The 13,425-nt window shown below is 42.3% G+C and overlaps 1 long non-coding RNA gene across 2 annotated transcripts in view; it reads left to right on the top strand.

Annotated features, from left to right (window-relative positions):
- The window catches only part of LOC117828184, a 39,231-nt gene extending 28,399 nt beyond the window's left edge, over positions 1–10,832 (top strand). Inside the window, exon 3 of one of the 2 annotated variants that reach the window (XR_004634352.1) lies at positions 10,423–10,832. This is a non-coding gene — a long non-coding RNA (uncharacterized LOC117828184). Of the gene's footprint in view, positions 1–1,736; positions 1,962–10,422 lie in introns of those variants that run through there. The other variant, XR_004634350.1, reaches the window with a different exon arrangement.
- The last annotated feature ends 2,593 nt before the right edge of the window (positions 10,833–13,425 follow it).

Here is a 13,425-nt window from a genome sequence, read left to right as displayed (position 1 = left end):
ACAAGGCTTTTAATTGATGCCTAATCCAAAGAATGGGTGCAGAATCTTTCTTCGGACTATTGTTTATTTAAAAGCATATTGACCTTTTTTCCTGGGTATATGAACCCTTCACTCATAATCCAAGAGATTCTTATCATGTTTTGTCTCCTAGTGATGCCCCCATTTCTTTGTTGTTGAGGATAAATCAACCCATTCCGTTCTGACCCATGACTGTATTTAGATATGCTGGTGTTTTAGTATTTTGTGGTGTTTCGTGTTGGGTAAATCACAGTGTGTGTTTTTGTTTGAGCATTTGTAATGTGGTCAGTGCTCACACGAGAGACATGCAGACAGCAGAGGATGGATTGGGGACGTTTTCTTAGCGTGTGAACTACGGCTGTACGACCAACAAATACAGACTGAATGGAAACATTTTTGTGTTTAGCTTTGTCAAAAATGTACGTGTCTGTATGTTTCTAAATGCATGAGTCTCTGAATTTCTGGGAAGTCTTCTCTAACTTTCTGTCTCTTTTTCTGTCTCTTGAGTCTCCATCTGCTTGTGTTTGTATATGTGTGTTGGGAGAAACCTGGGAAGGGCCAACGTCTGGACAAACCAGGCAGACAGACGGGCGAACATGCCAAATTGTGACCGAGAGAGAGGAAGGCAATGTAGAAAACAAGAGGAAGAAATTGGCAGAGAGGAGTTGGACAGTGGAGAGAGCTGAGAGATGGGGCCCCTGACCTGACCACACCGACACACTCGGGTCTCTCTCTTATTGCCAGCTGTGCATTGTGGTCATTTTCAGAGAGGACGCACTCGCACACACATATACTTATCTACGCATGCTGGCGATGAGGACATACTTGGCCTGGAAGCATGTGTTTGTGTGTTCGAGTGTGTGTTTGGATGTGACAGCTTATCCATGCGTGCTAAAGAGAGTGTGGACGCTACCAAAAAATCCAACCGTCTGTGTTTGTTTTCCTTCCAGCCTTTGTGCCTTTGTGCTCATGTCCCCGAACCTGTATGCACATCTGTGTGTGTCTACGTATATTTACACGTCTGCTGCAGTGCGCTGGTGCTCATTTCCATCTGTTTTTCTTGCTGAGCCGCTTGAGCGGGCAGGATATCGGTGTGCAGCGTGTCCCCATGTACCACTCCATCATATCTGCCTCTTCACCGTGCCTCCACACGTGTGTCACGTCTGCCAACCATTACAACCATTGAGCACAAACGGAGTAATTAGGAATAAGTGCTCAAAGGTGCAACCGTTGGACCCCACAACCCCCTGAAAAAAAGATCCTGTCCCACAATCCTTTGCCGCATTTCAAGGCCCGCTGTTCCCACCACTGTGGAGCCTGACTGTTACCCAACGCGCACGTCTCCGCAAATAGAAACGGTGCTGCTAACAGGCAGTGTGGGCACCCTGTGTTTTCAGAGCGGGCCCCTGCGAGTGCTGACGGGGCCTCGAAAGGGTTATTTTTACTGAGTGTGGAGTTCTGTCGGACTGGCAGGAGACAGAGGTGCAGGAAATGCAGTATGGTCAGGGAAAGTTCCCCCTTAACACAGCACTTTGTCATATCTGTGAATCATTCTGAGTGTGTGTACTTTCTGTCTGTGTATCTGTGGGTGCATATGTGTACATTTCATGTCCCAAAATGCGGGTGGCCTTTATCGGTATGTGAGCTGTGTTTAGTCAAAAAGAACTTCCCGTGTGTTTGTTTGCAAGACTGTTGAGTGTTTGTCTCTCCATTTCTAGGAAACAGGCTTTCCTTGGCAAAGCAGGCAGCAAACAAATCCGCTGTAACCTCTGTAACCCACACCCACCAACTCCACCACAATCACCACCAGCCACCACCTCCACCTCCACCCTTCCTCACCCTCAAGGAGAGAAGCTGGGAATCAATACTCTAAAATCTGAGGGAGTGAGTGTGCCAGCATCCATGAGCTGAGATTTGGGGCATCGAACATCAGTCAGATACACATGCACATGAGCATACAAACAATTAAACACACACACATGCATGCACACGCACACACTGAGCACACATGTGAATGTTTGCGTGGACGTGGGGACTTCCCACGCGAGCCCCTGACATCTTAATTCAGTGGCAAAGTGGTACATAGCGGTGGGAAAAACGGAATGGAAAAACAGTATCGCTCCAGCTGAGGTCAGTTTTTGGAGGCTAACCCCTTGTTGAATGAACGAAGTGAAAACCTGAAAAATGTGCCTTAATCGCTGTCCTCACTTTGCCCTCCAGCGATACGTGCTCCTGCCCGAGTCAAACAAAGGACAAAGAGGGAGAGCAGCACAAACATATTTGCATACGCTCACAGTTTACTCTTCAGCGAGTGCAAATGTTGTGTGGAAAATGAGTCCAAATAATAATTGTAGGTGCAGTCTAATTAAGATAACGCTTTTTGTCCCATTGGCTCTAATCACTTAGTCATATAAACAAATCTGCTTGCTATGCATAGATTTTATGGATAAACACAAATACTCATACACACCCTCTTGTACACACAAACGTAAACACACTGAGGCCACCATAAATTACAGCCATCCCATCTGGGAGCATTAAGAAGCTGTTAATGAATAGGGTGCAGGAGCAGCAGCCACAAGTGGAGCGGCGCAGCTGGAGGAGGGAGGCAGCAGTAGAGGGAGGGAGGAGTAGTGGGGGGACTCTGGGTAGCATCTGGGCAGCAGATATGTGTGTAGTCATGTAAAAGAGGTTGTGGTAGCAGTGCATGTCTTGGGGGGAAAAGAGAGAATCAAAAGATCCGTTTTGAAGCCTGTGCTCTTTGTGACCCGTCTGGTAGAAAATGCAATGAATGAATGCGAATCAAACCCGCAATCATAATCCATACTCACACACAACTTCTACTAGAATCACGCTCAGGAGCTCAAACACTGTGTAATGTCATACTAATGTGTTCCTGTTCATAATTTGTATTAAACTAGATTGAACAAATAATGATAATTTCAACAACTCCACATTGATCAGCTTTGAAAAGACACTTGAACAGTTATAACCCAGAATGACATATGCTATCACTAGCTAAAGCCACATAGTGACTAGTGCTTTGACTAGCATATAAGCGACCAGTTACTGTGTTGGGCTATGCTAACGCAAGTATAATAGCAGTGGCTTACACCATGAGACAGATACGTTTTAGTCTGACTGTTGTTTTGACTGAATGTACATAATGCTGCATAAAATTTATTAAGGAAAAGAGACATGAAGGTTGTATGGGCCCTAAAGTTAGATACGTGGTGTGTTTTCAGTCATATCTCCCATTCGCTACACACCTGCCCAATTCATGGGTGTTGGGGAGAGGGAGTGAGCCAATGCGCATGTTATCCACACTGATCAATCAATCAATCTTTATTTATATACCCAGTCCCATATTACAGACAGAACTCAGTCAGATCTCATCTTAACCCGCCATGAGCAGATCATTCTGCAGTATTTAGCAAGTTACAGCGGTAAGGACAAACTGCCTTTGACAGGCAGAAACCTCGAGTAGAACCAGACTCATGTTAGACAGACATCTGCTGAGACCGTGTTGGGGTTGGAAAGAGGGATAGAGGGAGATGAAGAGAGAGCGATGATAGTGGTGAGATGGATAGTAGTAGTTGGAGCTGCAGGCCGTCTACAGCAGCAATCCAGAGGAACCTACGAGACGAAGGAGCTCAGGGACTCCAAAAAGGTCTAGGGTTAGTAACTTTAATGGGACAAGAGTTAGTGTTGATGCAGCTTCTTTGGCTGGTCTGTCCTGTATACAATTGATCAAACATTTGCTGTGCATCTTATAGTGGCATTGTTAACATTATTGTAAATTTGTGTAGGGGACTTTCCCACATATTGAAAGTGTTATGTGAGAATTACTAAATGGTACGGAGGGTCGTCCCCTGTATTCTGACTCATCAAGATGGCACATAGTTTTCAGATGTTTCTGTTATTGCTCACGTACAGAAAATATCTAGTTAACATAACTCTCACTGAGAGGTCAGAGGAACATGGATGCCAATATGGTAAATGTTGAAATCGTGTTAACTACATCAAAAGGAAGATAACCCTGCAAACTCTCTGTAATGCTGAATGGGCAGACAAATGGGGCTGCAGGGAAAGGGGCAGCCAAACTCCAGACTAATGACTCCATCTTATCTATGGGAGGTGTGGAAGGAGGTGTGGCGACAGAAGGGCCAGTTATCTTAAGTGACCTTTTAATACCCCTCAGCCCTTTCACAATACCTCCACTAGCAGGGTGTTCAAAGTGGACACATGGGCCGTATACGGAGCAGAAGTGTGCCTCAGAAGGAGACAAAAGGCGCCACCTGTATGCTAATGCATTGTGGGGCTTTCAGAGGGGAGCGGAGGGATGAAGTGTGCCGCTACTTTTAGAGAAGGCCCCGGGGCTGTAAACAGAAACAGTGGCTAAAAAATTGATTCTGGCCCCGTCTTTTTTTAAGGAGTCAAAAGAAGACACAGAAATATCTGGAGTGTGCCACTTTATGGGGGAGAGGGTGCTGTAAAATTGATTTTCTCCTTCTTTAAGCCTGCAAAGGAGAGAGACAATAAAGAGCATTGTGGAAGAGTAAGCGTAGGACGGTGCTGAGGAGAGAAGAAAGGGCATGGGCAGTAAAATTCATTTTCAATCTTTGTGTTAAGTAATGAGAAGGAGGGAGAGTTGCGGAGTGTGCCACTTCACTTAGAAGGCAGAAGGAGAAGGGGGTGGATCTGAGGCAACAGATTCAACCAAAAGGCTGTAAAATTCATTTTCCCTTCTTCTCTTTCAGTAAAAGGAGAGCAGAAGTTGCCGGGGTAGAGTGTGCCTTTTGTCAATAAGCAGAAGGAAGGAAAATGGGCCCATAAAATTCATTTCCTCCCTCCTTTTTTTTGGTGTACCTTAAAACAAGAGGCTGAAGTGTGCCGCAGCAGAGGAATGGCTCTTCATATGGAAAAACGGAAGCAGGGTCAGAGGCTGTAAAACTCTTTGACTCGTTTCCCTGAGTAATAAGGCAGTGTGGCAGCATGTGCTGTGTTGAATAGAGGGTGGAGTAATTGCTATTAAGTGGATTTTTTCTCCTTTTATAGCCCTGGACCACATATGCGTACTCCTTGCTCATTCATAAACAGACTTATGTAAACACATCCTCAGCATGCACATTCGTGTCAGCTAGATTTACCGCTATCTCCGTGCTCCTTCAGTCTCTGGAGCAGCAGCTTTTTTCTTTCACACTATCTTGTTTCAGCTGAAAAGCCCCGAGCCATCTATTTACCACACTGTGTCTCAGTGTGTGTACATCCAGACCTCTGCAGTGCATATTTTTCACACTATCTTTTGCTATGTTTCAGCTGCAAAGCCCCAAACCATCTTCGATTATATACGCCTTTATCAGGACATGTTTTCTCTTCCACAATATCAGCAAAACCAGTAGCAACTGATTTTGGAAACTTGCATCAACAGGACTTCATATGTATCAGTAGCAATGCCACAGTAGCTGATTCAAGAAACATGCATACAACATATTACCTCTAGTTAGTGATCATGTCACTTCCCATAGCTGTCAGTGTGACAGTATGGATGGCACTATTCTCGGCGTGCCAGCTGCTGTTGTGTCCTCACTCTCCCTCAGCCCTCTCAGGGGCCTCTCAGTGCAGGAAAGTGAAGGTCTGGGCACTTTGGACAGATCACTACTCTTCAGGGGGAAGGCAGAGCGTGTCACTTTCATTTCAGCATATTTCAGGGGGGTAATGAGCAAGAAATGTGGATGGCCTCTACATCCTTGGGATTGACAGCGTGAGCACACGCTGTTCTCTCCGAAATCTGGTTATGTTGGGGTCAGTTCTCTGGGATCAGGTGCATCTTGCTACTCCCAAAAAAAAACTTGTCTCTGCAAACTTTGTGATTACTATTCAACTCGCAATATTCCTGTTTCCTCTGAAGAATGATGCTCAGCTGGGAGACAGTTAGAGCTGTCGGTTTAAAATGATCTGTCCTGCTACTGATACCAGGGTTGGAAACATTTCAGGTGCTGCCTGTGATTTATGGGTATGGATGAGTTCACCCTTCCATGCCATGATCATTTACCATCGATTCCATATTTCATAAACCCTCCAGAAATCAACTTGTTTGGGTGGACAATTATTTCCACTGCTCCAAAACTGTTGCTCACATAGCAATATTGTTGTTAGTTGTTCACAGCAGGTGCTCGTGACTAATGATGCACAATCAGTAACAACAGTATTACTACATTAAAAATACATTCAATCATCTAAGGTATTTAAGGTAAATGCATGTGACTTAATGTACATCACAAGCATAATCACTTTTTGCAATACAACTTTACATACAAATGAAAACAAGCCTAAAAGTATGAAGCAATGAAAAAAAAAACGCCATCCAATTCATTGCCACCATGAAAATATATTTAAAGTTAAAAAAAAAATGTCTCTCCTCCACTTTCATGTCCAATTTGATGAAATTTGCAGTCTATGGTCGGTGCTATTGATGTCACCCACTCTGCCTTGCTTCATGACAATAGACCGTGAAAAAATGCGGACATAGTCTTAGTGGCCAATGGTGGTGCTATTTTGGAAATGCTAACTCAACCTAACTTTCAAGCGATCTAGCAAGAGGCAAAGCAGTAGAGCTAAGGTGAGCCTTTGGCCTCCAGGTTAACAGCGACAATATGCCTGCCTGTTAAAATAAATGAGTTATAAAAAAAAAAGAACCTTGATACAGAGTAGAGAAATTATCTATTCAGATCAAAACTTTTTTTTGTGCCAGGCATGGTTTAAAAGGATTAATCTCTGCTGTAAAATATGAGCATTTTAAAATGGGTGTCAATTTCAAGTGGACACTCAAAGAACTGCAGTTTTCAGCACTTCAGCTAGCTGATTTTTTTTTAGAGTATTATAGCAAATTGTAAGACTGTGAATTATTTTAGAACTTTTGTGTATTTAGTCCAGCACATCACGTCTACCTGGCACCAGTCAAATTGCACAAGACACAGGAAATGAAATAGTCTTATACCAAAACACACAAACTTTCTGTGTTTCTCTGACTCTATTTGAATCTTACCTTTATTATTTCAGAGTGGTAAAGGAAAATCAGATTATGAAATGTCTAACAGAACAAGTGCAGCCTGTGCTAGGGGAGAATTTAATGTCAGAGCCACAAAACGTCAGCTATTAAAACAGCAAAAATAAATAAAAAAGCATGTTAACACTAAAAAGCAGTGTCTCTTTAAGCCTTTTTGCTGATAAGTGATTCCGAAAATAAAAGTAAAACTAATTTTAACATCATTATTCATGGTTTTGTTTTTAGAAAGGGTTTAACCTGAGCCAAGACATACTGCGTCACATCCGGTCTACCCAGGGCGGAGTAGTAAACATCTTGTTAAGTATAATGATAATAATGATGTGTATATAATTTATCACAGGATTTGGATCCGGTATTGGAACACCTCTGTGTAAAATTCCACTCTTAAAGTTTACAGCAGGGTTGTTTACTGAAGCTGATATGATTTTAGTATCCCTTTCACTCCCATCTTGTATGTCCTGTGATACTATAATTGCGCATTAGTGCAATTTAGTGTGCAGGTTATTCACACTCCCAGGCTGTTGTGGTGTTGTGTCAAGGCATAGCAGGGGATGATAAACAGAGCCTCTGGGTGGTCTCCTCTTTTCCCTGGACTCTGTGGACACACTGTAAAGTCTGCTGACAGGAGAGCAGCTCTTTCTTTTCACCACAACCTGCGTCTCTGCTCTGCTCCCCTCTTCCTTTCTGTCCTGTCGCTTGTTTGTGGCTTTCCAGAGTCTATGGAGCTGCCCTCATACATATTGAAGGGGCTTTTGAGGAATCCACCAGTGTGCTGCTTTTTCATCCAGTCTCCCTATTTACATTTGAGTGTCAATCTCTCGCTCTTTCTCTCTTTTCCTGCGCCTGTCTGTATCTCTCTAAAAAAGGCACTTTTGCATTCCTCTATTCAATTTCTGGTTTCTCACCCACTTCCATGCAGCCCCCTCCCTCCTTTCTCACACCACTTAGGTCCAATTTTTTCTCTGCCTACATTTTTGGCTTTTATATTGCAGATTAAAAGTCTTGTGTGCATCTCTTAAAGCCTACCTACCTTAACCCACACTTTTTTCTATCTTTTTTTCCCTTTCAATCCCTCCCCCCCAACTCAAAATGTTTATTTCAGTATCCCTGTCTTTCAAACTCTACCTTTAATGCAACTTTAAAACCTTTTCTTTTTTCGACCGTCTCTCCTCCGCTTCAAAGTTCCTCCAGTAAATACAGTAATAACCTCTTTCTGCTTCTCTAAATAATTCTCATACTTCTCTTCACTTCCTCTTTATTATTTTGCTCCATCCTGTTCTTATTCTCCCCCCTCTCTGTGTTTGTATGTGATGCCTCATCTGAACATCTTATTACATCTTGTGCCTCTCCGCTCTCCCCCTGTCCTTCTTGTTTGTTTCCTGTCTATTTCTATCTTTCTCACTCTTGCACCCTCGTATTCATTTGGCATCCTCCTGTCCCTCCTTTCGCTTCTTCTCATGCACTCAGTTCTGCCTGAAATTTATTTATTTACACATCCAGTTTACACCTTTTTTTTTTTTTCAAATCTCTCCTTTATATTGCCTCTTCATTATTAGGAGTAGGTTTCTGTCTCACGCGTAGAAGATTAGATTAAATGTGTCTGCTCTGCTTGGAACTGCAAACAAATGCCCATACATTGTTTATCTGTGTTTCTCTGAGTCACCTGCTATTCCTCAGACACCACTTCCCTAGATTCTGACAGCCCAAATGATGCATTGCATCTCCAAAATTTCAATTACCCCAAGGGAAGCATCCATAATTACGGGTCAGTGAAGGTAACATGTTTGCTAATTAGCTGCACAGAGGTTTCCCTGCATCATTTCTCTCTGAAAATGTATTTATTGTAGCCTTATGCTGCACCCCTCCTTTACTTTTTTTCCCTCCTGCATCCTTTTCCTCTTTGCATATTGTCTTCCTTAACTCCATCTTTTTTAAGCTCTTCACTCTCATCTCGCACGCCTCCTCACTTTTTCTTTCATTCTTGGTCTTACACTCTTCGTTATCTAACATTGTGTTTGCATTTTCTCCTCAATCCTCCTCCCCCTCATCCGCCTCCTCCTCAGCTGCTCTTTGTCTCTCAGTTTTTGGCTTGTGTTGCCGGGGTTTGCAGGCATCCACAGTTGTGTGTCTGTGTGTGGACGCTTATCCTGAATGTCTCCAACGTTTCAAGTATAGCCTGGCCACTCATTGAGATGTCATCTTAATGGTGTTACCTGAACCCTGATCCCTCAGTAATCATTGGATACGGCCACGCATAATCAAGCACCTCTTTGTTTACCTCTGATAATTAACCACAGCTAATTAAGAACCGGCACCTACCACTCCATCTCAGTGGTAACGCTACGGTTACTCTCTGATTACCTTTGTTTTGCTTTAAAATTGCTCCACCTAATCATTAACTTCACTTTGAATCGCCTCAGGAAAGTCAGAGAAAATCATCATTAGTGCCAGAGCAGGAAAACAGGACCATGAACAAACTTGTCCTTGACAGGAAAACTATCAAGCAATAGAGTCTTTTGCTATCCATCAACTATCACTGTTATGGATCGATTGCTCAAACACAAACACATTTTTTAAAGTCACATGACTTAAAGTTCATGAATCAGGTAGACTAAACCGGAACAAAAAAGACATAGCAAGCACATTTAAAGCAAAGCAAGGAATTAATAGATTCGTCCTAATTTAAAATGTAAACATCCTTGCACAATAAAAAAGAATATTATATCATATAATCATGAGTGTAGGTCACACAAGGTATAAGGTGCAGCTTGTTTTAGGGAGCTCCCCTAGGGGAACAAGTTTTAAACTGTGTTCCAGCCTTAAGACCCCCCTCTAATTGAAGAGCATTAAAGCCTTAAAGCTACTATAGTGTTATCAGAGGGACAAAATACAGTCCAAAAATGAGCGCATTGGCCCTTTTTACATTGAAGAGTCATTAAGTCAAACCAGCACTAGTAAACCCGCTGTTAAAAAGTGACTAGCCTGCCTGCTATGTATCCAGCATGCTATGCACAGTGAAAGAAAGAAAGCACTTGCCTCTTAGAGTGCTGAGTAAAATAAGAATGAAACACATCTCTGTGTATTTTATACTGGTGGTATGTTGGTTGCTCCAGTGTACGGGACTCACTTCACCTTTTTGATGGCAAAATAAGAGTTACACCAGTGCATCTATTCCACAGAATTTTACACTAAGTCTACCACAAAGTTTGAACCTGGAACTCAAACAAAGCACAAGCATTGTCCACATTGAGAAAATGTCAAAAAAAAAATTTTTAAATGGGTATGAAAAGAAAATCAATCCATTAATCTATCCATTATCTATACCACTTATTTAGGGTCGGCGGGGCTGGAGCCTTCCCAGCTGTCATCAGACAAGAAGCAGGGTACACACTGGACAGGTCACCAGCCTATCACAGGACACATAATGACAGAGAACCAGACCTACACTTACTGGTAATTTAGAGCAACCAGTTAATCTAACAAGCATGTCTTTGGACTATGAGAGGAAGCAGGAGTCCCTGGAGGGAGCCTACGCATGCACGACTAGGACATGCAGATTCTACACAGAAAAGGCCCCGCCGGGATTTCATTCAGGAACATTCAGTAAGGGTTACAGCACTAACCTCTTCACCACTGTGCAAGTGTGTTCACATCTTAAAAATCTCATTCTGCTTTCTTTTAACAACCAAAAGTATAATTTACTGTGAATCTTTGCCACTGGACATTAAAAAAAGACTTTATCTAATGTGCTGTTAATCACCCTGCTTCACACCTACCCGACAACAACATCTACAGGCGTTAAAAATAACTATTTAGAAATAATCAAACCTCCTTCTGATGGTCTCCTTGCGTCATTGGGTCATATAGAGGCATTAATATTGATTCTAGTCTGTTTCATATCCAGCTAAAAACTCCTCACTAGAGATTTAATCAGCTTTCATTTTATTAATGTTTGAGAGACAGATATTAAATCAATCAATCTTTGCAGAGTCTGCGTTTCATACAAACGGGAGGTGGACCTGTGCATTACTAATTACAGGAAACACTCCACTGCCATTGTTTGCAGAGAAAGAGCTCAGAGGTGCAGGAACAACTCCTGCAGAGGAGCTGCATTGATTAACAATGGACGACACAAACCACGAAACAGGACACACACTGGACTTAGCACAGCACTGTTCACACCAGCACGGTTCACTTATGTAAATAGATGGTGGGCTGTTGTTAGGGGATGGGAGCATGATGACAGTGTGTCATTAAACCTCTCATTTGTATTCACGCAGAGGGGGACCAAACACTTCTACTTTAATAGGCATGCTGGAGGGGTAGAAGGGAGAAAGTGGCAACAAGAATGCAGTTCACTGCACATCTGTTAGAAGCTGTTTTGGTCGTCGAGGAGCCCTGGAAGAGTCTAAACAGCAGATATGAGGAGGTTAAAATCATGCAGAAGGCTATAAGAGCATCCTCAAGCATTGCAGGATGGTTGCTGCAATGCAGATGTGTGTTTTTATCATTTGCATGAGATTTTAACAAAAATGTGCTTTTGTTCACATGCAGAGTTAAATACTTTTTTTATAATAAGTAATTTTGAGGGGAAAAAACATCCTGTTTTTTTTTTTCTTTTCAGGATCACAGAAAGTGCAACTCAATGACATCATCTAATTACTCTGGTCGGATTGGTTGAAAAAAGCAAATTATGGACAGTGAAGTTCCCATGCCTACATAAAACTGTTTCCCTATCATTTTCCTGTATCTTATTTTCATGCCACCAACTGACCTCAGTGCAAAATCTGTCAGGATTTGAGGTGGATAGGGTTGTGTTTATGTGCGTATGTGCACTTGCTTTGTGTCTATTTAACTTGTAGGCCTGCAGAGATCCATGCGTGTGTGTTTTTGTGTGTGCGTGTCTGTCTGTGTATAAATCTGGTCTGAGCTGCACTTTTGTTCCACTTCATCTCCCTATTTACTCATTCAGAGTTTCAGGATGGTATGAAATTAAAGGTCCACTCTCCTGATAGAGTTTTGACATAAATGTCTGCAGCACTGAAAGCTTTTTGCACAACAGTTTTCGATTGCGATGCAAATGACAATTACGCCCGCAGTCCCTCTCACCCTCTTATCTTCCCACCGAGCCAGAGAAAACAATTGGACTCTAAAAAATTGATCCACAGGGATGAGCGCTCTTCATGAATACAAAACACATCATTTCGGACGACCTGCTTGACACTGAATAGCTCGCAATTACTTTGTATATGTGCCTTTCTGCATTTGCACTGAGAGATCTGAGAGTGTTAGTCAGTTTGGACAGAGTTTAAAATGCAGATTGCATAAAATGTGAGCACTCAGAACCACTGAGCATAGAATATTTCAGCGATAATATACAGAGGAGTCCTCTTGAGTCAGTTTCTTTTGCTGCATAAAGTCAATAATGAAAATGAAGCTTTATATAAATGGAATATAGTGTGGGTGATTATTCGAAGATGAGGACAGCACAGCGCAGAAGTGAACCTGGGTTAAGAGGAGATGCAAATAGATATTATTGGCGGCTTTAATCTGCTTGAAGCACCTGATAAGTGGGACATATAAGAGTAATTAAACCTCCAGATAAATAGCTGATTTATCTACCTGACAGTTAAATTATCTTGTGAAAATGTCAGACCGACTGTGACAGCCAAACCTGCTCAAATTTCATGAACTGCCTCACAGGGCCCTAAAAAATCCAGATAAGCTGATTTGAAGCACAAACATAAAGTCTTAAAAGCTTTTTCTCAGGGCTGCATGGAGCCTCATGTACTGTGAAGTAGGATACCTTTCAGATTAAGAGTTACATTCTGGTTACATCAGGAGTTTATCTCACTGCTACTCTTTGCATTCCCTCACTGCATTATTAAATAAAGACCAAATCCCTGCAGAGAATCTTATCAATGTCCTCAAATGGAGTCAATCCTCCAAACTCTGTGTGATTATCCATTTGGATTCATTATCTGAAACAGTTCCCCTTTTGTTTTTTTCAAACTTACTTCTCGTTTTTCTTGTTTGCTTTGCAGTGATACCTTTGAAAGCTGTTATGCTGCAAAGCAAGCAGAGCAAATAAAGTGCCATGTCAAGCAGAAGCAGGCTCGAAAACCCCCTCTGGCAGTATGGCTCAGTAGGCTGAACAAGCCGCTCGCAGTCCAGATTATCCATGTCAATGGAACAGAAAATGAGACTCTGAATTTGCAATGTATCTGACAGCATGGATGTTACATGCCTCTAGTTGGATCAGACTGTCTCAGGGGGTTTTATTCTTGTATATAATTTTAAAGTCCTATAGAATCATCCTAACCAAAACAGTGGATTTT

This window comes from Notolabrus celidotus, chromosome 16 (genome assembly GCF_009762535.1).
Source record: "Notolabrus celidotus isolate fNotCel1 chromosome 16, fNotCel1.pri, whole genome shotgun sequence".
In the NCBI taxonomy this organism is placed as follows: domain Eukaryota; kingdom Metazoa; phylum Chordata; class Actinopteri; order Labriformes; family Labridae; genus Notolabrus; species Notolabrus celidotus.
The sequence above is the reverse complement of the archived record's forward strand: the minus strand, read 5'-3'. Positions and strand labels throughout refer to the sequence as shown.